At 45.8% G+C, this 23,487-nt stretch overlaps 1 long non-coding RNA gene across 1 annotated transcript in view; it reads left to right on the top strand.

Annotated features, from left to right (window-relative positions):
• Nucleotides 1–5,799: 5,799 nt before the first annotated feature.
• LOC123378012 overlaps nt 5,800–23,487 on the top strand; it is a 30,481-nt gene continuing 12,793 nt past the window's right edge. Inside the window, exon 1 of the long non-coding RNA XR_006582422.1 lies at nt 5,800–5,890. This is a non-coding gene — a long non-coding RNA (uncharacterized LOC123378012). The remainder of the gene's footprint in view (nt 5,891–23,487) is intronic.

Genomic DNA, 23,487 nt, shown 5'->3' with positions numbered 1-23,487 from the left:
GAGGGCTCTTGTTGGGGCTCAGGGCAGCGGAGAGGATCGCGCCTACGGTGGAAGTGCATGGTAAGGGCAGCATGCCTTAACATTAGGGGGTGGCAGGCGCTAGGACCGTGGACAAGCGTACACATCACAGAATGACCCGGGGCAGCATACACCACACAGAGGGACCCTGGTGACTACTGAATGCAGTCTGTGTGTGCCCTGCAGTTGATCCTGCCCCCGATAGTCTGTACCCTGCTAATGTAGGCTATCCCGTGCAATTATAAATCCCCTGCCCCCCCCCCTACATACACAGTCTTCTGACACAAAAGACGTGACGGAAAGAGTGAACAACAGCAAACAGCTTTTATTAATCTACTACATAGTGGGGTGATGAAACTTGGATTTGGGACTGGGTGATCCTGTAAGGGAAGAGCTTCTAAACAGTTATAGCGTCAGAGGTGTGTGGAACATTAGCCTCAGCTGTGGTGCAGTGACAGTTCTCACGGCCCCTACCGCCCCTCCGTCTTGTAATTTTCGGTGAGGGGGGGACAGGACTTCTTGGCGTTGGAGGGTGGTTGCAGATACAGTGCAGGGGGGCTCTCTCCTCCTGCCTGCGGTCCTGCAGAACATCAACAAGGCGCCGGAGCGTGTCCGTTTGCTCCCTCATTAGCCCAAGCAGTGTTTGAGTCGCCTGATGGTCTTCCTGCCGCCACCTATCCTCCCGTTCGATGTGTGTGCGATGCTGTTGAGAGAGGTTGCTGTGAGTGCTCCCTCCACTGTCTCTGCTCTGCCGCCTCGCCTCTGGAGCAGGCCATCAGTTCCGCGAACATCTCTTCCCGAGTCTTTTTCTTTCGCCGCCTAATCTGAGCCAGCCTCTGCGAGGGGGATGCCGGGGCAGTCCGGGAAAGATCAGAAGCTGTGTGATGGGATACAGTAAATGATTTCCTTGAACAGATACATGTTTGCGAACAGTGAACACAGTCTAGTCAGTTTCTCTGAACAAGACTATACAGGGCACCAAGTCTCACAAGATCTCAGGAAAAGTTCGAGATTTCGGAATACGCTCTCATTGGCGGCGCCATTGCACAGGAGAGCAGACAAGCGGGGAGAGACAGCATAATCCATCTTGCAGACAGTCCTGGTAAGCCTTAAAGTAGATCATGCTTATCAGTTAGTGGATAGCTGTGCTCTCCTGCTAAAGGCAATCTGGAAAGCAGAAAGGCTGAGCCTTTTCCAGCCCCTCCCGCCAGTGCACGGGAAAGATCAATGTCTGCTTGTTCTCTGTGGCCTCCAGCACGTGGCTGTTAAGCGAGGGTCGTTGTTATGCAACCTAATTGTAAACCGTTAACAATAGTAACAATAGACTAATTGCCCGACTTAGATGCAGCCTGTCCAGACCGACATCACCCTGAGGCGGGTCACTCGCAGTCAGAGAGAGCGGATGCTACTGGAAGCCCTGCACAGACCAGGACCATATGCAGCAATGCTGGTGGAGGCGATGATTCCTCTCTACATTAGGATCTCCTGGCGCGGAAGAGTGTGCTTCCATGGAGCACCGAATAAGGCACCTCTCCCCAGGAACCTCCTGCGGAGGCTTTTCGAGCTGCTCTCTGAGAGCTTTGTTGAACTGTCCCAAGAGGATTACTGTTCAATCCCTATATGTGTGGACCTACTATTTATATAGTTTGACATGTAAAATTTTGTATATAGTATTTCTATTTTTTCTATACCCGTTTTTAAAAAAATAAAAGTTTCCATGTTTATAGCACTTACCGCCTGATCCTTCCCCTGATTCTGAGTCCGGGTTAACGGGCGGGGAGGGTTGGTAGGGGATCTCTGTGAGGGTGATGAAGAGATCCTGGCTGTCAGGGCAAGCGGTATTGTGTTCGCTGTCGCCTGCGCCGTCCTCCACAAACCTTCCTCATCTTCCCCATCGGCGAACATCGCCGAGGAACTGTCCAGGTACACTATGCCATCCTCAGAGTCCACGGTCACTGGTGGGGCAGTGGTGGCAGACCCACCGAGAATGGCATGCAGTGCCTCGTAGAAGCAGCATGTCTGGGGCTGTGCTCCGGAGCGTCCGTTTGCCGCTCTGACTTTTTGGTAACCTTGTCTCAGGTCCTTGACTTTCACGCGGCACTGCATCGCATCCCGGCTGTATCCTTTCTCTATCATTGCTTTAGAGACCTTCTCGAAGGTCTTTGCATTCCGCTTGTTGGAGCGCAGCTCCGAGAGCACAGACTCCTCGCCCCACACAGCAATCAGATCCAGGACTTCCCGGTCTGTCCATGCTGGGGACCTCTTTCTATTCTTGGATTGGCCGGACTCCTCTGCTGGAGAGCTCTGCATCGTTGCAGGTGCTGCGGAGCTCGCCCCGATGTCCAGCCAGGACGTCAGATTCAAAGTGCCCAGACAGGAAAAGGAATTCAAATTTTCCCGGGTCATTTCCTGTGTGGCTGGTCAGAGAATCCAAGCTCGGACTGCTGTCCAGAGCGTCAACAGAGTGGTGCACTGTGGGATAGCTCCCGGAGCTACTAAGTTCGATTAGCATCCACACCTAGCCTAATTCGAGCTAGCCATATCGAATTTAGCGCTTCTCCACCTGTCGAGGTGGAGTACCAAATTCGAACTAAAGAGCCCTCTAGTTCGAATTAAATGGCTTCCTGGTGTGGACGGTTGAGCGGTTAGTTCGAATTAACGCTGCTAAATTTGAATTAAAGTCCTAGTGTAGACCAGGCCTAAGTGTTCCAGATTGCTCTATGTGACAGCACCATCCCCATCGTTACTTATTATTCCATCAATCTCTGTGTCAGCTGCAAGTTTTATTAGCAGTGATTTTATATTGACTTCCAGATCATTTATAAAAATATTGATTAGCATCAGGCTTAGTACCAATTCTTATGGAACCCTCCTTAGAAACACTCTTATTTGAGAATGATTCCCTGTTGACAATTATTTTTTGAGATGTCACCTAGCCAGTTCTTCATCCATGTGTGCTATCATGAATGGTGTGGAGCAAGTGAATAAGGAAGTGTAATGTACCCCTTCATGTAACACAAGAATCGGGGGTCACCCAATGAAATTAATAGGCAGCAGGTTTAAAACAAACAAAAGGAAGTACTTCTTCACACAGTCACTCTCTGGAACTCATTGCCAAGAGATGTAGTGAAGGCCGAAAGTATTGATGGGCTCCAAAAAGAGTTAGCTAAGTTCATGGAGGGTAGGTCCATGAATGGCTATTGCCAAGATGATCAGGGACACAACCCTATTCTCAGGATATCCCTCAACCTCTGACTGCAAGAGCTGGGACTGGAAGACAAAGGTTGGATCATCTGACACTGGCCACTGTTGGAAAACAGGATACTGGGCTAGATGGACCATTGGTCTGACACAGTATGGACATTCTTATGTTCTTATATTGATATTGTAGAGTGATAATTTTTTAATCAAAAATCTCATGTGGTACTAAGTCAAATGCCTTACAGAATTCTAAGTATATTACACCCATGCAGCCAACCCTATAATCTCATCAAAGAATGAAATCTGATTTACATTGCCTTCAATAGAGCTACACCCATTTAAAATAGCTGAGGATCTGGCCCCAAATTTTAAAGTTGTGGCCTGATCAATATACCATACCAAAAGAAGTCTTCCACTTACTATATTGGGAGTTGGACTGGGTCCTTAGTCACTTGTTCTGTGGCCTAGGAGCCACTAAGCAGAGGGAGATTCTTCTCATTGTTTTCCATGTCCCTTTTTTCTACTGCAAGATTTTCTGAGGTGCTCCATGGAGCTGCCTTCTGAGTATCCCACTTGAAAAATACCTTTGCTTGACTTTGTAGTTCTATTACTGCCATTTCCTCTGCCTTTAAATGTTACCTGCCAACCAAACATCGAAGAAGCAGATCCCTTTTATTGGACCTCTAAGAAAGCAATGAACTCTTTACCTTGTTGTAGGGTAGGATTCTTTGGTGGCTTCAAGTTGATGTCACAGTTTTAAGGTAATTGTACCTGTATCCACCCTCACCTCTGCATGAGTGCTTAGTCAGGTCTCCAACTCACCTGTCTCTGGGTAGGGAGCCTTGTCCCACTCCCTTCTGACTGGGAGTTTTAAGGCTTCCCAGCTCCCTGCCTTAAGCTGTGATATCCCCAGCAAGCCAGTCAACCTAGTGGCTAGCTCCTGTGCACTGCTTTCTCTCTGAGGGCTATGAACAGTGTGTGGCCAGCAGCTACAAGTGACCACACAGCTCTATCTAAGCAAGCACATTTATTCTTAGGGTAAAAGCATTACAGGGAAAACAAATTTAAACACATACTAAACTTACCAGAAATCACCAGTCTTCCACATGGGGAGGCCGATAGACCAATGTCCCTGCCAACCCTTTGGCAAGGCTTGGGGCTTCCCCTTAGACAAAGAGTCATGTACATTTAAGGCCATGAGTCCATGGAAGCTCATCCTTTTATACCAAAAGCCCTTTCTTTGTTTTCTCATCTCTGGAAAACCCAGCCAGTACCAGTCCATGCAAATCACCCCAGGGGAACTTTTCTGGAGTTATTTACAATTTGCAGGGTAATCACCCACTACTGTATTAGTTCCTGGAGAAGCTGTGGTCACTCCCCCCAACGGAGAAGAACACAAATATACATAAATCATTCATAAATTTAATACAATGGTCCTGCATAGGGTTGCAATATCTGTCACAGATATTATCTTTGTCTATAGACAATATATAAAACCAGGTTTGGTTCACGGGCATGACATGGTCTACATGTATGGTGATATTTTGCAACAGATGTGAATGATGTAACACACAGGTTACTGTAATATACCTCTGTAGAAAGAGTGGTTTCAGATTGCTGCTAGCCAGAGCAATATGATGCGGGAAATTGGAGACACGATGAGTGTATGTTGCTTGCCACTATAGCAGATTGCCAATTTTACAGATCTCCATATCTCAAAACCATGTAATGAAGAGAAAAGGTTTAAAGATAAAAAATACAGCACAGGTAATAAATGTAAAAAGAGAATTATGTGGAAAATATATTAAAAAGTATGTCTCTTGCTATTGATATTCTTGCAGTTTCCTTCATGAATATTTAGAAACAAAAAGGTTGGCTCTGAACTGCTGCATAAATGTACCCAGCTCTTCCCTTTATAAATATTACATATTCTTCCAAGAGAATGGAACAAGGAAAAGTAACTGATAAGACCTCTAAAAACCTCTCCTCTTACTCTTCGAAATTGGTTCATTTGGACTGTAAATTCTTTATATCTATATATAAAAGACTGCATAATAAAGATCCTTTGCTTTCTTTCTCTTACAAGCTTTCCAAACTTAAGTGATATGTAGGCCTGGAAAATAAAAGGAGTAATGTTATAAATATTTCACATCTTCTGCTCCTGGAGCCAAGACCAAAATTGCTAGCACCTAAGTGAAATGCGAGAAATAGAAGTATCAAAGAGAGAATCCTTGTGTAAAAAGAGTTCATTTTATTGGCGTCTTAGTATTTGAACATTTTGTCCCTGGAAACATGTTCTTTAAGAACAAAATGAAGTAATTTTTTAGGAGAATCATAGAGCAGATGGAAAATTGAAAAGCACAGCATGGGTCTTCCTGTACTTCACCTTGAGGGTATATATGAAGACCTCTGTTCTCTGGCATATCAATGGAAGGGCAAGACATTCCGGGCCAGAACTTCAGCTGCTGTCAATTGAATGCAATGGAGCTATGAACCAGTTGAAAATCTGGCCCTTTGATGTGTGGGGAAAAAACAGATTCCATAGACATAAACTAAACTGTTCCAATATGTTTTAATCAAGACAAACAGGAGTCAGCTGTCTCAACCCAGACAAGGCGGAAGTGATGCTAGAAGAAAGGATAGAATATTATATCTTCCCTCTCTTGAGAAGGTATGTCTGACTATTGTTTAAAATATTTACGCTCTACCTGAAAGCTTGTCTGTTTCTGGCTTCTCATGTAGCACAGTAGCAGACAGAGATGAGCAAATAATTAATAGTGAATAATTTACTTCATGTATTTTGCCACTTTTTTCTATTTGAATTGCCTGTGGACAGTGAACAGTTGTCTCACATTTATTCATTATTCATAATTGCAAACAAATTTGTGGGAATATATCTTGGTGTATAGACTTTATTCATAAACAGTTGGTGGTGAGTATTTTCTATTTCCAATTCAAGCTCCATTAGTTGGTTTTGGTTGGATATATAGGTCACATGGTATTTTTTTCTGTTTCCTGACTGAAATTCCATCAACGTTTCATAATCTGAAAATTAAGACCACCTCTATAATTGGTCAAAAAATGGTAATTTTCTCCTACCTCCAATCTGGTCTTTTTTTCCCCCTGATTTTTTTTTTTTACTGAATTTCAAAATTTTGTTGCCAAACATTTATTGAAATTTCAAAATGCAAATATTGCTCATTCTCCAACATTGTTCTGCTGCTGCCAAAACCCTTTAATCCCATCTCATGATAAGTCACCCTTCCCTTACTTTGGTTTTGTCTTTGACATTAGTACCATGACTGGCCCCTGTACAGATCACTGGGAGCTGCCTCTGTCGTGGTTATTACCAAATGGAATGTACATATACAAATAAGGAAAGCTGTCACAGCCTCGGGTATTTTACTGCCTATTCCTAAGAAAGGTGGAAGATCACTGGCAGCCAGTCAGAAAGGTCCTCTCATATCTAGCATTCTAAAGCCATGGATACAATAATTCGCAAAAGTGTCTTCCAGATTTCAGTACCTTGTTTTCTTGGTGCCCAGCGTTTAGATATACAGGGTGAAATCCGGCCCCCTTTGAAGTCAATAACAAAACTCTTATTGACTTCACCCTAGCACCTGATCTTTAGAAGTGCTGAGCAGTGCACCAGCCTTCCTTCGATTACATGTGTAATACATACAAGCTACCGCTGTCTCACAGTTCCTTCTTCAGTGGCTATGCTCAAGGATTCATGCCTTCCCAGTCTCAAAGAAAGATTGGAAAGAGAGCTTAGCTTTACTATCACTTCAGACACCTGGGAAGAAGTCTGGCTTCATGTGAAACATATTTCAAGTTCTTTATCCTTGTGATTCTTCCAGAATAAGATATTAAACAGGTATGACTGGACTCCAGAAGGTTTGTTTAAGACTCGGTTAGCAATGCAGAGTGAATACTGGAGATGCAAACAGCCACATGTCAACCTTTCACACATCCTCTCTCCATGTCAAAAAATGCACATGTTCTGGAACACCTAATTCCGTGCTCTCTCAAAAATTGTCAGTGTCATCATATTTCCTTCCCCAATCTTGTGTATTTTATGGGTGCTGGAGGAGTTGGTGTTACCAGTAAGAATGAACTGGCCAGAAGAGTTATTTTGAGAAAATGGAAACCTGCAATTCCTCCCTCATACACAGACTGATTCAGAGAGCTCTCTGTTACTGCACTGATAGAAAAAATGACTATCAAATGAAACACAGAGAAAATAGGAGGATGCCTGTCTGGTCATACATGGAGCTATTGTACTCTTTTGCAGTTTAGTATACATTAGTCCCTGATACTCATAGGTTACATTCTCACTTATTTGTTATTTAGTCATTTTAATAATTGATGTCCTGCGTGGCCTCTAAGCATTCCAGTATTTTTTGCAACTAATGAAAAATTGAATGTTATTTATATGCTATTTCCATCTTGTACACACACACACACACATATATATATTTCTCTCACACCAGACTTAACACTTTCCCCTCTGGTGATGGCAGGCCAGGGGTAATCAGCCCCACGCAGGTAGGGTTTGCCTTTCCCCTTCGGTGCTCCCTTGGTCATATTTTCAGGGTAGACCTGAGGGTTAGCCTAAGTGGTGATCCTCCACCAAACAAAAAGGAAACAGTCTCATAAACAAAAACCCAGGGGTGTATCTTTTGCTGCCCCCTTTGCTGGGGCAGGGTGTCATCCGGTTGGTTGCCCTGGGGTGTCAGTCCTTCCCCTAGTTGTCACTCAGGTTTGGCTGTTTCCCCTATGGGAAGGAGCACAGCCTATTTCCCTACTGCAAACAGCCTAGCTGCAGCTTGTCTCTCTCTCTCTCTCCCTTTGCTCTCCACCAGAGGAGGGGTTTTTAAAGGCCTCAGGCAGCCCTTAATTGGATTCAGGTGTCCCTAATTGACCTGAGGTAACCACTTAGCAGCTGTAGGAAAAAGGGTCTTTAATATTCTAGGGCTAGTACATTGGCCTTCCAGACCACTCTCTTGGGGGTGTGGAGCTGCTGCTTCTTCTGCTGGATCCATGACTGTTACTGCCTCAGCTTCCTATCTGGGCTGCTGCTCCTGGGGGAGGCTGCTGACCTGCTTCCTACAGGAGGAGTGAGACCCTGCCCCTGCTTCTGCTGCCACCACTTGAGGAGGTCCCTCCTGCCTGGTTGCCAGACTGACTGGTGCTGCCTGCTTCTTGGGAGCTTGCTGGTGCCTCGAGGAGGAAGAAGGAGACCTCTGTTGCTGTGGGAGTGCACAGGAACCCTACAAACACAGTGGAGGGGCCTCCTGAAGGACTGAGTAGCTTTCCAACTTTGCTTTTGTGGTGGGGGTATCGACTGTTGCTGTGGGGAGACAGGGGATGTAGTGTGGAGCCTGCCCCCTGGTTTATCTGTCCCCCATCCCCATTAGAAACCTGGATGTTCAACATTTCTGAAACTCAGACCCTAGAGTAAAATGTGCTACAGGTTGAGTAGGCGCAAAACAGCTGATCATGTGTTTAGTAAATTCTCCTTCCTTTCTGAGGGCCTGACCCAAAGCCTGTTGCCATCAGTGGGAATCTGTCCATTGACACCAGAGGCTTTAGATCAGGCTCTGAATGCTCAAAACCACCTAGCCAAATTCACTGCAGAGTACCCAGAGGAGAGCCTTGGACAATCTCTTTGTCCAAAGCTGAGCACCCAAATACTGAAGTGCCCCAAATTAGCAGCCATTTTTTGAAAATGTGGCCCATAACTTTTGGTCTAATGACTATTCCAGTCTTTAAAATATTCTTTTGCCTGCAGTTACATAGATGGGGATTTTGTTCCATTTATATTTTTGCAAATCCATAGACAATGTAAATGTATTTGAAACACAAAATGGAATGTATTATCCAGGCAAATGAGAAATAGTTACATTCTTTTCATATAGCCATACACGGTAATCCAGCCAAAATATTTCAGAACTAATTACTGAATATCCTCCTAATCCCTACTTGGGGGGAAGAAACACATATTTTGGGAGTTTATTGGTAACATCTGTTTAAGATATTGTTAATTCCACCTTCTGAAATTGCAGGCTGGATGTTAATGAACCAGACCTGGTTGGGCTAAATATGTTAAAACTTAAATGTCTGGGTTAAAGCTGATTATTTTGTACACAGGAATGTAATTCAATATGCTTTTTTTTCTGAGGGGGGAGCTCTTTATTCCTACTTTGGTTCTGCAGATTGCAGAAGCTCCTGGAAAATTATGGACTTTGCTCTCAAATTCAAAATCCATTTAGCATGGGTACTATTGATTTTACATAAGGGGTTGAATGCTTGGGTCCACAGCAGCAGACGATAACATCTGATGTTGCTGGGTCCCCCTCACATAGAATCATTAATGAGCTCCCGTTCCCATAAATTTACAACCCCTCAATTATTTTCCCTCCCACTAATGGTGTGAATAGTGCATCATCTGCAGTTCATCAGGGTGTCCTAGCACAGAGCACCCATGCGAGCAGGAAAGAGATCAGTCAGCACTCTCCGTAAGCAGCATGTTGTTCCTGACTCTGGAGTCATTGGTTCCTTTCCCTGCCTATGCAAAAACTGCTCCATAATCGCTGCAGAAATTTATGCCTTTCCACACATCATTCAAGGAAGAGCCTCACACACACTTCCTTGTGACAGGAGCCGGGAGGCAAACGAACACAAAAATCAATTTAGAACAAATGAATAATTACAATCATGTTTCTATGGGCACTGCTGGTAGCAAGGCTGCTAGTTAAGGTTCCCCAATGCTTTCCATTACAAGACTCTGTTTTCAATTGCTCATAATTTTGCTAACCTTTACCTGTGTTAAAATTTACCATGCAGGATGTCTGCCTTAGGCTGAATCTTTCTGGAAAATTTCAGCATAAATGCTACAGCCATTCCTCAGAACACATTTAGGAGAAAATATAAAGTTTTGCCAATGTTAAAAAATTTCTTAAAACAGTTTCATTGAGAAGTTCTTGCACCCAGGGCCAGTGCAACCCATTAGGCGACCTAGGTGGTCGTCTAGGGCACTAGCATTTGGGGGGGGCGGCATTTCGGATCCTTCGGCGGTGACTGCGGCTGCCGGATCTTCGGCCGCCCCGGTTGTCAGTGGCATTTAGGCGGAGGGAGCTTTCTAGAACAGTTTATATTTGAAATCTCACCTCTGAAGTTCTTTTCAGTTCCTGGACTGAAAGCTTTTGAAAAAGTGGTGGTGGTGGCAGCAGCAGAAGCAGCCAGAGTAGGAAAGAACAGGTGCAACAGGCCATGTCTAGTCCTAATAGCAACTCAAGAGTATTTTCGTTCATGGAGAACCTGTAGACTGTTGAAAGGAAGATGTGTGTGTGAAGCTTCTGAAGTCAGAACTCTCTTGGATAATGAATACTCTGTTGTGATTTCTTCTACTTTGAATATAACAAATCAGACTCTTCAGAGGAGATAATGGGACAACAAATATACATTTTTAAGAAGAGGACAATTTAAGGCTGTTCCTTGATCATTTAAATGTCCTGGCTAATGAAATTGGATACAGCCTGAAATCCAAAAAAGCTAAAAACTAATTTATTTCAGTGTTTGAAATGCGAGTTATTAATTATTGACCGTAGATTTAATGATTTTCATAGCTGGCTTTTGTTCTGATACAAGCGTCTTTGAGGATTTATTGATGATCCGCACATTAAAAAAAATTAATTCAGAACCTTATTCTGAATTCATCTCACCGTGTACGTAGTTTTCAGGTCTTTGAACTGGAGTTCAGTTATATAATTGTTTACAGATAAATATCTTTTTTCTTCTCATTAGCAAACTTTCAAAACAAACAGAATTTAATACTTGTTCTTGCATTCTTCAGACCTGTTCCCCTTTGCTAGAGAGCCAATGATCCTTACTGGCTTTGATAAAGGAATGGCAGGGAGAGAATCACTAGTTTGTGTTATGCAGGAGGTCAGAGTAGATATTCACAATGGTCCTTTCTGATTTTAAAAATCTATGCATCTATAAGCGGCAGCTGAACCATATCACCATGGTTTGCCTCCTCTCCAATTTATTTAGAATCACAACACTTTAAAGTACTTTATTTTAAAGGAGGTGCAGGTGCTCAGCACCTTGGAAAATTAGGCCCCCGAGTATCTTACGTTAGCCACTCAAACGAAGGAACAGAAAATTAGTGACCACTTTTCAGAATGTGCTTGAATCTTTTGTATTTCTTTGTAAAGCATCATCCGCACTCAATGCATTTGGATGTATTTATACACCATTACACAAAAAGAATGTAAAGGTTGCAAAGTCAAGCACTCGGGAATTAGGAAATGCCTGTGCCTGGTTCCAGGTTGCCTGTGCAGTCTTAATTCACCCCTCTTCCCTCGTACGTTCATATTGTGATGCAGTCTTTATTTACATGGTGTGACGTTATTGATATAATCTGGGACCACATAGAACATGATTGCAACCAAGGTCCTGTAGTGACACCAAATCTTATGTAAAGGGGGTCATATGAGGTGTCTAAGACCAGGTTATGGGTTGCTGGTTATGATTATGCTGTCTATATGCATGTGTCATTTTTTAGTTGAAGTTATTAATATTGGGTCTATACTATTTGTAGTTCAAATTTATGCTGTGCTTCTGGGTGACACCCCAGATAAGTTGGTGTTAGCTCTGCCTAGCCTGCTTGATGGCCCATTAAGGACCATCAGCTACACAATTGACCCATTGAGACAAGGCAGATACGCCTTGTAACTCAGCAAAGTATGCAGGGACTTGCCCATGTGACTCCAGACTCCATTTTGCTGTAATTTTCCACAGTAAGAACAAAGAAGTGTTCTTACACCTGGAAAAAGCCTATAAAAGGCTGATGCCTCATCTCCATCTGATCTTCAATCCTGCTTCTTACCTCTGGAGGGACTTTGCTACAAACTGAAGCTCTGAACAAAGGACTGATGACCCATCCCAGTGGGGGATGTTCCAGAGACTTGATTTGAACCTGTGGTTTACTCCATCACTGCTACAAATCTGAACTAAGAACTTTGCCATTACTGTATGTAATTGATTCCATTTAACCAATTCTAGCTCTCATCTCTATCTTTTTCCTTTTATGAATAAACCTTTAGATTTTAGATTCGAAAGGATTGGCAACAGCGTGATTTGTGGGTAAGATCTGATTTGTATATTGACCTGGGTCTGGGGCTTGATTCTTTGGGATCGAGAGAACCTTTTTTCTTTTATTGGGGTGTTGGTTTTCATAACCATTCATCCCCAGGACGAGTGGCACTGGTGGTGATACTGGGGAAACTGGAGTGTCTAAGGGAATTGCTTGTGTGATTTGTGGTTAGCCAGTGGGGTGAGACGAAAGTCCTCTTTGTCTGGCTGGTTTGGTTTGCCTTAGAAGTGGAAAAACCCCAGCCTTGGGTTGTAACTGCCCTATTTTAAGCGATTTGTCCTGAATTGGCACTCTCAGTTGGGTCCTGCCAGAACCGTATCATCACACATGGTCACAGGACTCCTATCTAAGGGTATGGCTACACTGGCGATTTGCAGCGCTGAAAAGCCTCCACCAGTGCTGCAATTAGTAAGTGGCCACACCTGCAGGGCACTTCCAGCGCTGCAACTCCCTGGCTGCAGCGCTGGCCGTACACCTCACTCAGCATGGGGAATAAGGATTCCAGCGCTGGTGCTGCAGCGCTGGTCATCAAGTGTGGCCACGCACCAGCACTGTGATTGGCCTCCAGGGTATAAGGATGTATCCCAGAATGCCTGTTCAGCCACTCTGCTCATCAGGTCAGACTCTACTGCCCTGGCCTCAGGTGACCCACCCTTTAAATGCCCCGGGAATTTTAAAAATCCCCTTCCTGTTTGCTCAGCCAGGTGTGGAGTGCAATCAGTGAATCTTTACAGGTGACCATGCCTCCACGTGGCAAATGAGCCCCAGCATGGAGCAATGGCGAGCTGATGGACCTCATCAGTGTTTGGGGGGAGGAATCTGTGCAGGCACAGCTGCGCTTTAGCCGTAAGAATTATGATACCTTTGCCCAGGTATCAAGAGCCATGCTGGAAAGGGGCCATGAGCGGGACGCGCTGCAGTGCAGGGTTAAAGTAAAGGAGCTGCGGAGTGCCTATTGCAAAGCACGCGAGGGAAACCGCCGATCCGGCGCTGCCCCCACGACCTGCCGGTGTTACAAGGAGCTGGATGCAATTTATGGGGGTGACCCCTCTGTAAATCCAAGGACCACGATGGACAGTTCAGAGCCGGTAGAGGAGGGGGAGGGGGAGGCAGACAGTGAGGCTACTGTGGTGGGGGAAGACACCCCGGAGTCCCAGGAGGCATGCAGTCAGGAGCTCTTCTCAAGCCAGGAGGAAGCTAGCCAGTCGCAGCCCCTGGGACTTGGTGCAGAAGAATCACAGGAGCAGGTCCCAGGTAAGCAGCTTTTATTGCAATGCAAAGGTTTTGGGAGAGGAGGGGGGGGTGGTATGGCTGCATGCTTGCATGCCTAGACATGGAATATCCCATTGATGTGGTCTATCACGTCGCGGTAATCTGCCTCTGTAATCTCTTCAAAAGTTTCTGCAAGAGCATAGGCAATTCGCGTGACCAAGTTTAAAGGGAAAGCCAGTGTGGTCCCTGTCCCAGTCAGGCTAACGCATCCGCGCCACTGTTCCAGGAGGGGTGGGGGGACCATGGCTGCACACAGGCAAGCTGCATAGGGGCCAGGGCGGAATCCGCATTGTTGTAGGAGACCCTCCCTTGCTTCCCAGGTAACCCGCAGCAGGGAGATATCTTCAAGTATTAACTCCTGTGGGAAATGGAGGGAGTGTTTCAGTGCAGGTCTCCCAACTGCTGCTTGCTTCCTGCCTTTACCAAAGCCCAAAAAAAGCAGTGCACCCATGAAGCAAAAAGCACCCTGCCTGCCCAGGCAAACTGCGGCAGGAACCCCAGGGTTAATTCCTGAGGGACATGGAGGGAGTGTTTCCCAGCATGTCTCCCATGTTTTATTGACTTCTACTTCTACTATGCGATACCCTCACTTACCATTTCTGGGAGGCTGTGAATTCTCTAGCTGTGTTTGAAATGTCTGAGGAATGCTACAGTGTGAGACTTGAAACTAACTTCAGATTATACACAATGCAGGCTCTCTTAAAATGTATCATTTGCGATATTTTTATAGTGTCCTTGACTAGTCCTGGACTGGTCTTATCAGTGACTGAAAGAAAGCTTCAAAACCTGAGAAGGAAGCCTAACAAAAGCAAGGAAGATTTGGTGAAGGCAGTTATGAACCAGTGTGCAACAGAGAATAAAACTGCGCAGGAATGGAGAGAAAAGATGCAGCACTGGAAGGAAACAGAAAGCAGGAGAAAGGCGTTGATGCTGAAGAAAACCACGAGGCAGCTTATAAACCTCATGGCGCGCCAAACAGACTGTATGCAGTCACTGGTAGCAATGCAGACAGAGCACTACCGTGCCAAATCCCCACCCTCCCAAACCTCTTTCCCCTATGCACCAATGTCAGCTCCAAGTCCCGTTTTCCAGCATCCAGGTTCTTACCTACACCATCACCAGCTGCCCCCGACACCTGTATGGTCACCTATGAGCCCAGAGAACTACGACCCTTACCCTCTGCACTCAACCCCCATCACCATGCAACAGTACAATCCTGAGGTGCACAGCACTCCTGGCAGTACATATGCAAACCTATGAATGTACAGTTCAACAACCAACCCCCATGCCTGTTTACTTCCTTTTTTTTAAATAAATGATTTCTTTGATTATGAAACAGTTTTTATTATTGCATAAAGTGAAAGATAACAAACCCCAAGGAAAACACAGGTAACAAACAGCAAGGAAAACACAGGCACTTAAAAGCACTGTAACCAGTGCACGTCAGTCCTGGTCAAGGCAAAAAACATTACTGTTGGCTTTCAGCCTCAAATTCCTCCCTCAAGGCATCCCTAATCCTTGTTGCCCTGTGGTGGGCGTCTCTAGTAGCCCTGCTGTCTGGCTGTGCAAATTCAGCCTCCAGGACTTGCACCTTGTTGGTCCATGCCTTGCTGACTATTTCACCCTTCCCTTCACAAATATTATGGAGGGTACAGCACGCGGATATAACCGCAGGGATGCTGCTTTCCCCCAAGTCTAGCTTCCCATAAAGCACCCGCCAGCGCCCCTTTAAACAGCCGAAAGCACACTCCACAGTCACTCGGCATCGGCTCAGCCTGTAGTTGAAACGGTCCTGGCTCCTGTCCAGCTTCCCTGTATAGGGTTTCATGAGCCAAGGCATTAATGGGTAAGCGGGGTCCCCAAGGATCACAATGGGCATTTCAACGTCCCCTACTGTGATCTTTCGGTCTGGGAAAAATGTCCCTTCCTGCATCTTCCTGAACAGGCCACTGTTCCGAAAGATGCGTGCATCATGCACTTTTCCAGGCCAGCCTGTGTACATGTCAATGAAACGCCCACGGTGATCCACAAGCGCCTGGAGAACCATAGAGAAATACCCCTTGCGATTAATGTACTCGTAGGCTAGGTGGGGTGGTGCCAGAATAGGAATATGCGTCCCATCTATTGCCCCTCCACAGTTAGGGAAACCCATTTCTGCAAAGCCATCCACAATGTCCTGCACGTTCCCCACAGTCACGGTTCTCCTTAGCAGGATGCGATTAATGGCCCTGAAAACTTGCATCAACACGATTCCAACGGTCGACTTTCCCACTCCAAACTGGTTCCTGACCGACTGGTAGCTGTCTGGAGTTGCCAGCTTCCAGATTGCAATAGCCACCCGCTTTTCCACTGTTAGGGCAGCTCTCAATCTCGTGTCCTTGCGCCGCAGGGTGGGGGCGAGCTCAGCACACAGTCCCATGAAAGTGGCTTTTCTCATATGAAAGTTCTGCAGCCACTGCTCGTCATCCCAGACTTCCATGACAATGTGATCCCACCACTCACTGCTTGTTTCACGAGCCCAAAAGCGGCGTTCCACGGTGCTGAGCATTTCCGTTACCGCCACAAGCAATTTCATGTCACCCGCATTAGGCAGATCCATATCATCGTCGGACTCCTCACTGTCACTTTGGAGCTGAAGGAATTGCTCAACTGCCAAACGTGATGTGCTGGCGACAGTCATCAGCAAAGTCCTCAGCAGCTCAGGCTCCATTTCACACAGAAAGCGTGCTGCACTCACAATGGCAAGAAACGTGGACGGCGAAACTGTGACTGCTGGGAATTGAAGCGATGCACCACGGGGCGTTGGAACAGGAAGCGGAATGACCCACACACTTCCTTCCCCTTCCCACAATACTCAGCACCAAAACGGCGCCAAAACGGGATGAGGTGCTCTGTGGGATAGCTGCCCACAATGCACCTCTCAGTACAGTGCTGCAAATGCTGCAAATGTGGCCACACTGCAGCGCTGGTAGCTGTCAGTGTGGCCACACTGCAGCGCTGGCCCTGCACAGCTGGACGACCAGCGCTGCAAACTACCAGCGCTGCAACTCGCCAGTGTAGCCATACCCTAATTTAGTGAACACATAGTTATGCAATATATATGTTTTATCCTCATTCTGTGTGGTCCCAGGCCTTATTTTCTGCATACCATCCAAACCCTACATTGAATACAAAATAATGAATTTCCTTCTGGTCATTCTAGGCTGCGTTACCTTAGTATCTAAGCATAAGACAGACATTAATGAATTTCTCTTTATCACACCTCTGTGAAATTAGGTGGTACTATTACCCCATTTGGCTCTGAGAAACTGAGGCACATAGCGCTTAAGGAAAAAAGTCAAAAGTATCCAATAATTTTGAGTGCCCAATTTGAGACACTTAGGATCTGATTTTTCAGGGTATTTATCATTATATCACACTTTAAGATGTTCCAAGAACAGCTCCAGTCGACTTCAGTTGCAATTGGGAGTGCTCAGAACTTCTGCAAATCTATCTATCTTGGGGTTTTAGCCTGCCTCCCATTACTGAAATAGCTGAGTACCTTCCATGTATTATCAATAGCTTTTATTGAAGTCTCCAGGGGATCCAGAAACTGAAGAACACAGTTAGTTAGAGGCTAACTGAAAATGTTTGTTTAAGAGACTTGCCCAGCATCATATAGGAACTCTGTGGCAGACGCAGGGGTAGAATCCAGTTCTCCAGGGCAGCATTCAGTTGCCTTAACCATGAGACCCTCTTTTCTTTTCCTGTGATCTTGTCCCTTGTTCACTACACATCTTCCAACAAATGAGGCAGGGATTTGCAGACAACAGCCTTCTTCACTGCACATCCCTGCTCCACCCCCATAGCAGGTCTCTCCACTATATTGAATGAGGCAGGGTCTCCATCCCACTGCATTCCAGACAGGCTGCTGCTCCCCATTGCTGTCCAGCCCCCAGCCACAGGAGCATTGAGAGCACAAGACAAACAATCTCTCAGATCTCAGTTCCAGTGTCTGGTGCTACAGTGGCCCTGGAAGCTGAGAGGAGGAATTGCAGGAAAAGTCCTGCTCAGGCCCTGCAGCCTTGGGCTGGCGCATGCAGCATGGAATCTCTGTACTGCTGATGTGCAATTTGGAGAGTTTATTTGGCAAACTCTAGCAAGCGGCTGAGTATGGGTGAACTGTGACTCTTTTGGAGTCTTATAATGTGGACAAATTTGTATGAATTTTCATGGAGCCAGCAAAAGGCCTCACACCAAGACAACACCTCCACCACATTTCAAGTCCCTTGCATCAAAGCCTGGCAGTCCTAGACCTTCTTGTTAGAGGGCTTTCCCTTCACCCTCTCCCAGACTCTTGTCACACAGACAGAAAGAAGACCAGAAGTCCAAAGTGCAAACAATGCAATGTTTATTGAGGTTTTAGTTCCAAGCAAACGTATTCCGAAGCCCTTTATACCAGTCTGGCGTATCTCTATACACTGATAGAGTTTAACCAAGTTCCAAAGCCCTTCACACCAGTCAGGCTTATCTTTATATGTCGATAGAGTTTTTTCCCCTTCCCCTCCCCCAACTACAGTTCTATATGCCAATAGACCCCCTTCTTCTAACCCTAGCTCTGCACACTGATGGAGCTCCCTCTTCCCATTGTTCTGTTTCCAGCTCTGATACTGCGGAGCATTTACCCTGTGAAGGGGGCTTCCCATCTCTGATGCTGCAGAGCCTTGCCTGTGTCCCTGTTCCTCATTCCCCTTTACCATTATCATTCCCATTCCCACTCCCCCACTTCTTCTTAGCAGGCCCAAATATACCCTGCACTGCATAACTTATAACTTATGGTCATGTTCTGCTCTGGAGGGTCCTGAGTTGGTGTCTTCATCCCACCCATTTTGTACCCCATGGGAGGGGTGAGGAGTGAGGTTTTGCTCTGGTCGGAGGCAGGCATTTCTTTGGTCTTTTAATGTTTTACCTCATCCCCCACAATTCACCTTTGCCCCTCCTGACTGATTGCCTGACCTTGCTTTGAGATAAGGAGTTGAGGCAGTCATCAAGTGTGCACTCATATATTACACTCCCACCATACCCTGTAACACTTTTATCTCCATCCTTTATCTGTCTCATTGTACTAAAAGCCCCATCTGGTTGTGGGAAATGCAACACACAGCATCTTTGTTCTTCACAGATATTAGTAAGGATGTAAGTATTAAAAGTCAAACCCAAAATTCTATCTCAGGCTAACAAACAGGGTTATACTCTAGCACTTCTCACCCAAATGGTTGTATGATTTTGTTTAACATGGGCAAAACAACATATTTTCCTCTAATCCTATTCTTGGAAACAGTTGCCACGTAGTAGCTGAAACTTCTATAAAACTCTGCCTGAAGCAAACACTGTGCAGGGAAAATACCAGCTCTAATAGTTACAATTTGGCAAAGTTATAAACTATTGAAAGAGGATCTTATAATAGCAAGTGTCAGGCAACCTTAATTATAGGCAGCATTGCCATCTTCGTCTATGATAAATAATATCTGCTTGGCATTACTGTTCTTGTCCACAATAAGTCCTGATCTGCAGAGCTACTTTCTGTTCCAGTACTGCTCAGGCAGAGAACCTCAGTCCTGATCCACAATGTCCCCTTCACATATCCTTGCAAATCTCACGCATTGTAGCTCATTTCTTACTTGAAGGAGTCTCTGTTACAGGTGAAAGGTAAGCTCACTTTATGTGCCCATCCAGTTCTTCACATCTTGTCAGACATTACTGTAACAATTCCATATCATGGATGATGAGTGAGGCTGGAATATGGGACCTTCATCCCCAAAGCCACAAACCTCTTCCACTTGAGCTAAAGGAGCAATAGAAGGCCCTTATTTTCTATATGGACTGGCCACCGACTAGGAACATGATGCAATTAGCCAGTTTGGTACAAGGATGGCCCTGTTATGGGTGAGGTGAACATCTAACCATGAGGAAATTGCCAGGAGTGGCAGTGATGGGCTAGATGCCAGCCCAATAGGAAAAAAGGCCTGGTCCTTGCCCCAAGGAGCTCAAAACGTAAACTAAAAATGGGACACAACCACCAATGTCTCTGTCATTGTGCTTCAGCCCTGACCTGCCAGGACAAGTGGTTGAGATTCAGTGGCCTGAGTTATGAAGGTGGACAGATTGTATGATCCTGCTAGTTCCTGCTGGTCATAAAAGCTGTGAATCTGTTTGGTCCTTGGAAGTCTCCTGAGTCCTCATTTGTACTGAATTTTAGATTGTGTCACTAAGGACACCAGTTTCATTATCTCAATCTGCATTCACACTTAGATCTTCAGGATGACCAGAAAGGGCATCCCCCAACTGCATGCACTGACATTGCAGCCCCCCAGTACAATATATTTCTCACAGCAGTAGTGTTTTTCTCAGTATGAACTGAAATCTACCTCTACCTTCTAAGAGCTTGTGTCTGCTTGGCATTACTGTGCTTTATTTCCCAAGAGTCCCCTCCACTTCCCGCCCATCCCAATGGTCTAATTCTAACAAATCTAATTTGCATTTCATTAACTTATTGGATTTACCCTCAGCTTGTGGCCAAAGGGAACAAGAAGAATCCAGGGAAATACAGAATGGTCAGCCTGACCTCAATCCCTGGAAAAATCATGGAGCAGGTCTTCAAAGAGTTCATTTTGAAGCACTAGGAGGAGAGGAAGGTGATCAGGAACAGTCAACATGGATTCACCAAGGGCAAGTCATACCTGGCCAACCTGATTACCTTCTATGATGAGATAACTGGCTCTGTGGATATGGGGAAAGCAGTGGGCATGATATATCTTGACTTTAGCAAAGCTTTTGATATGGTCTCCCACAGTATTCTTGCCAGCAAGTTAAAAAAGTATGGATTGAATGAATGAACTATAAGGTGGTGTGACAGGGTCAGGCCAGATGTCTACAAGAGAGTGGTCGAAGGTAGAGACATTAGCTCCAGGTTAATCAGGTCCCTTTTCCTTGGGTAAGATAACAGGGACTATTCCAGAACACTCAGGAACTTTCTAGAACTAATTAAGGCAGGCAGGCTAATTAGGACACTTGTAGCCACTTGGGAAGTTACTAGAATTAATTAAGGCTAATCAGGACACCTGGTATAAAAAGGCTCTCACTCCAGAGCTGGGAGTGAGAGGACGTGATGCTGGAGGACTGAGGAGTACAAGCGTTAACAGACATCAGGAGGAAGGTCCTGTGGTGAGGACAAAGAAGGTGTTGGGAGGAGGCTATGGGGAAGTAGCCCAGGGAATTGTAGCTGTTGTGTAGCTGTTCCAGAAGGCACTCAAGACAGCTGCAGTCTACAGGGCCCTGGGCTGGAACCCGGGGTAGAGGGCAGGCCGGGGTTCCCCCCAAAACCTCCCAACTCCTGATCCAACACAGGAAGATCTCCGAGACTAGCAAAATCTGCCAATAAGTGCAGGACGCACCAAGGTAGAGGAGGAACTTTATCACAGTGGATAGAAAGCTGGCTAGATTGTCAAGCTCAATGGGTAGTGATCCATGGCTTGAGGTCTAGTTGGCAGCCAGTGGAATGCCCCGGGGTTGGTCCTGGTGCCGGTTTAGTTCAACATCTTCATTAATGATCTGGGTGATGGGATGGATTGCACCCTCAGCAAGTTCTCGGATGACACTAAGATGGGGGGGAGAGGTAGATATGCTGGAGGGTAGGGATAGGGTCCAGAGTGACCAAGACAAATTGGAGGATTGGGCAAAAGAAATCTGATGAGGTTCAACAAGGGCAAGTGCATAGTCCTGCATTTAGAATGGAAGAATCCCATGCACTGCTACAGGCTGGGAACTGACTGGCTAAGCAGCAGTTATGCAGAAAAGGACCTGGGGATTACAGTGGACGAGAAGCTGGATATGAGTCAATAGTGTGCCGTTGTTGCTAATGGCAACAAGGATAAAGGCATATTGGGCTGCATTCGTAGGAGCATTGCCAACAGATCGAGGGAAGTGATTATTCCCCTCTATTTGGCACTGGTGAGGCCACACCTGGAGTATTGCATCCAGTTTTAGTCCCCCCACTACAGAAAGGATGTGGACAAAATGGAGAGAATCCAGTGGAGAGCAACAAGCGTGATCAGGGGGCTGGAGCACATGACTTATGAGGAGAGGCTGAGGGAACTGGGCTTATTTCGTCTGCAGAAGAGTGAGGGGGGATTTGATAGCAGCCTTCAACTACCTGAAGGGCTTTCCAAAGAGGATGGAGCTAGGCTGTTCTCAGTGGTGGCAGATAACAGAACAAGGAGCAATAGTTTCAAGTTGCAGTGTGGGAGGTCTAGGTTGGATATTAGGAAAAACTATTTCACTAGGAGGGTGGTGAAGCACTGGAATGGGTGACCTAGGGAGGTGGTGGAATCTCCATCCTTAGAGGTTTTTAAGGCCCAGCTTGATAAAGCCCTGGCTGGGATGATTTAGTTGGTGTTGGTCCTGCTTTGAGCAGGGGGTTGGACTAGATGACCTCCTGAGGCACCCTTCTATGATTCTATAGTTCTAAGGCTGCTAATGATAGGACTTGACTCTAGTTCCGTCACAAAGCAAAGGCTCATGATTTGTGAGGCTTCTCTGTGGAGAAATTAAAGTTTGCTGGGAAGCACAACTGTGCTGAAAGCTTCATCTACTATACTGTGAGTGCTGGAATCCCAAGGGCAAGGAGGCAGAGACAGCACTCCCGAGTACGCAGGTCTCACATCCTCTGGAGTGGGGGTTATCTTTTATTACTATTGACATGATGGCTTCAGTTTTCTGGATCTGATGGTAATGGTGCTCTGAAAATGGCCCAGTTCCTTCTCCATTGTGGAGGATGCTTCCTCAGTATGGGCTTTTCTGTGGCATAGACAAGCTTGCTTCTGCAACAGTGGTGGAGAGGAGATCAAGGGGGAAATGCACATTTATTTTATTATTTATGTTGCTGTCATGCCTTAGAGGTCCCAGCTGAGACCTCAGCCCCATTGTGCTGGGCACTGTACAGAACAGGTAATAAGAGACTATCTCTGCCTTGCGGATCCTACAATGTAAATAGACAAGACAAAGTGCTACTATCCCCATTTTACAGATGAGGAGGTGATGTGCAGAGTCAGTGACAGATCACACAGGCAGCAGTGGGAACAGAACCTGAATCGCCTGACTCAAGAGTGATGGGCTCTTTCTACTTGAACTGTTCACTAAACCAAGGGCTGGATTTGAGGGCAGGGTATGCTGGCAGCTGCAGCCCTAACTCAGGGCCCAGGACCGCTTGTGGTGGAAATCCCACCTTGTGGTAGTTCCCAGTAGCCAGCTCTGCAGGCATTTTGGCCTCTTGGTGGCACTGTGGAGGTTCAAAAGGACCCATAGTGTACTGCCGGGTCTGTTTCAAAGCATTTAGAACATTTGTATTGTACAGAGTAGTGAGAAGACTGGGGTTCTTGCTGAGGCAGTGGAGTCTAGTGAGTACTGGTCTGTTTAAGGAAAAAGGGAAATTTCCAAACAGTAAAGGGGATTTAGGCCATTCTGTGAATAGGAGTAGTTGACTAGCCTCTTGTCAGCCGAGTCCTCACCCCCTGAGTTCCCAGAGTAGATGTGGGGTTTGTTTGCATGGGAGCGCTTTGTGCCCTCTTCAGCCACAATTTAAACTTTGTTTAACATTTTGAGAAGTTTTCAAAATGCCTGGGGCCAGACTCTGTGGGGTTTATAAATCAATACAGCTCCTCCATTCACCTCAGGAGACTTGTGCTGATGTGCAATAGAAGATTTTTGGAGTACGTGACCATTTATCACTAAATCCAGCTTGCATGGGTGGCAAGATAGACGGAGAGGCCAAGGGGACTGTCTATCACTCCATGGTA

Source organism: Mauremys mutica, chromosome 9 (genome assembly GCF_020497125.1).
Source record: "Mauremys mutica isolate MM-2020 ecotype Southern chromosome 9, ASM2049712v1, whole genome shotgun sequence".
NCBI lineage: Eukaryota > Metazoa > Chordata > Testudines > Geoemydidae > Mauremys > Mauremys mutica.
Note: the sequence above shows the minus strand (reverse complement) of the source record. Positions and strands in the feature narration are given on the sequence as shown.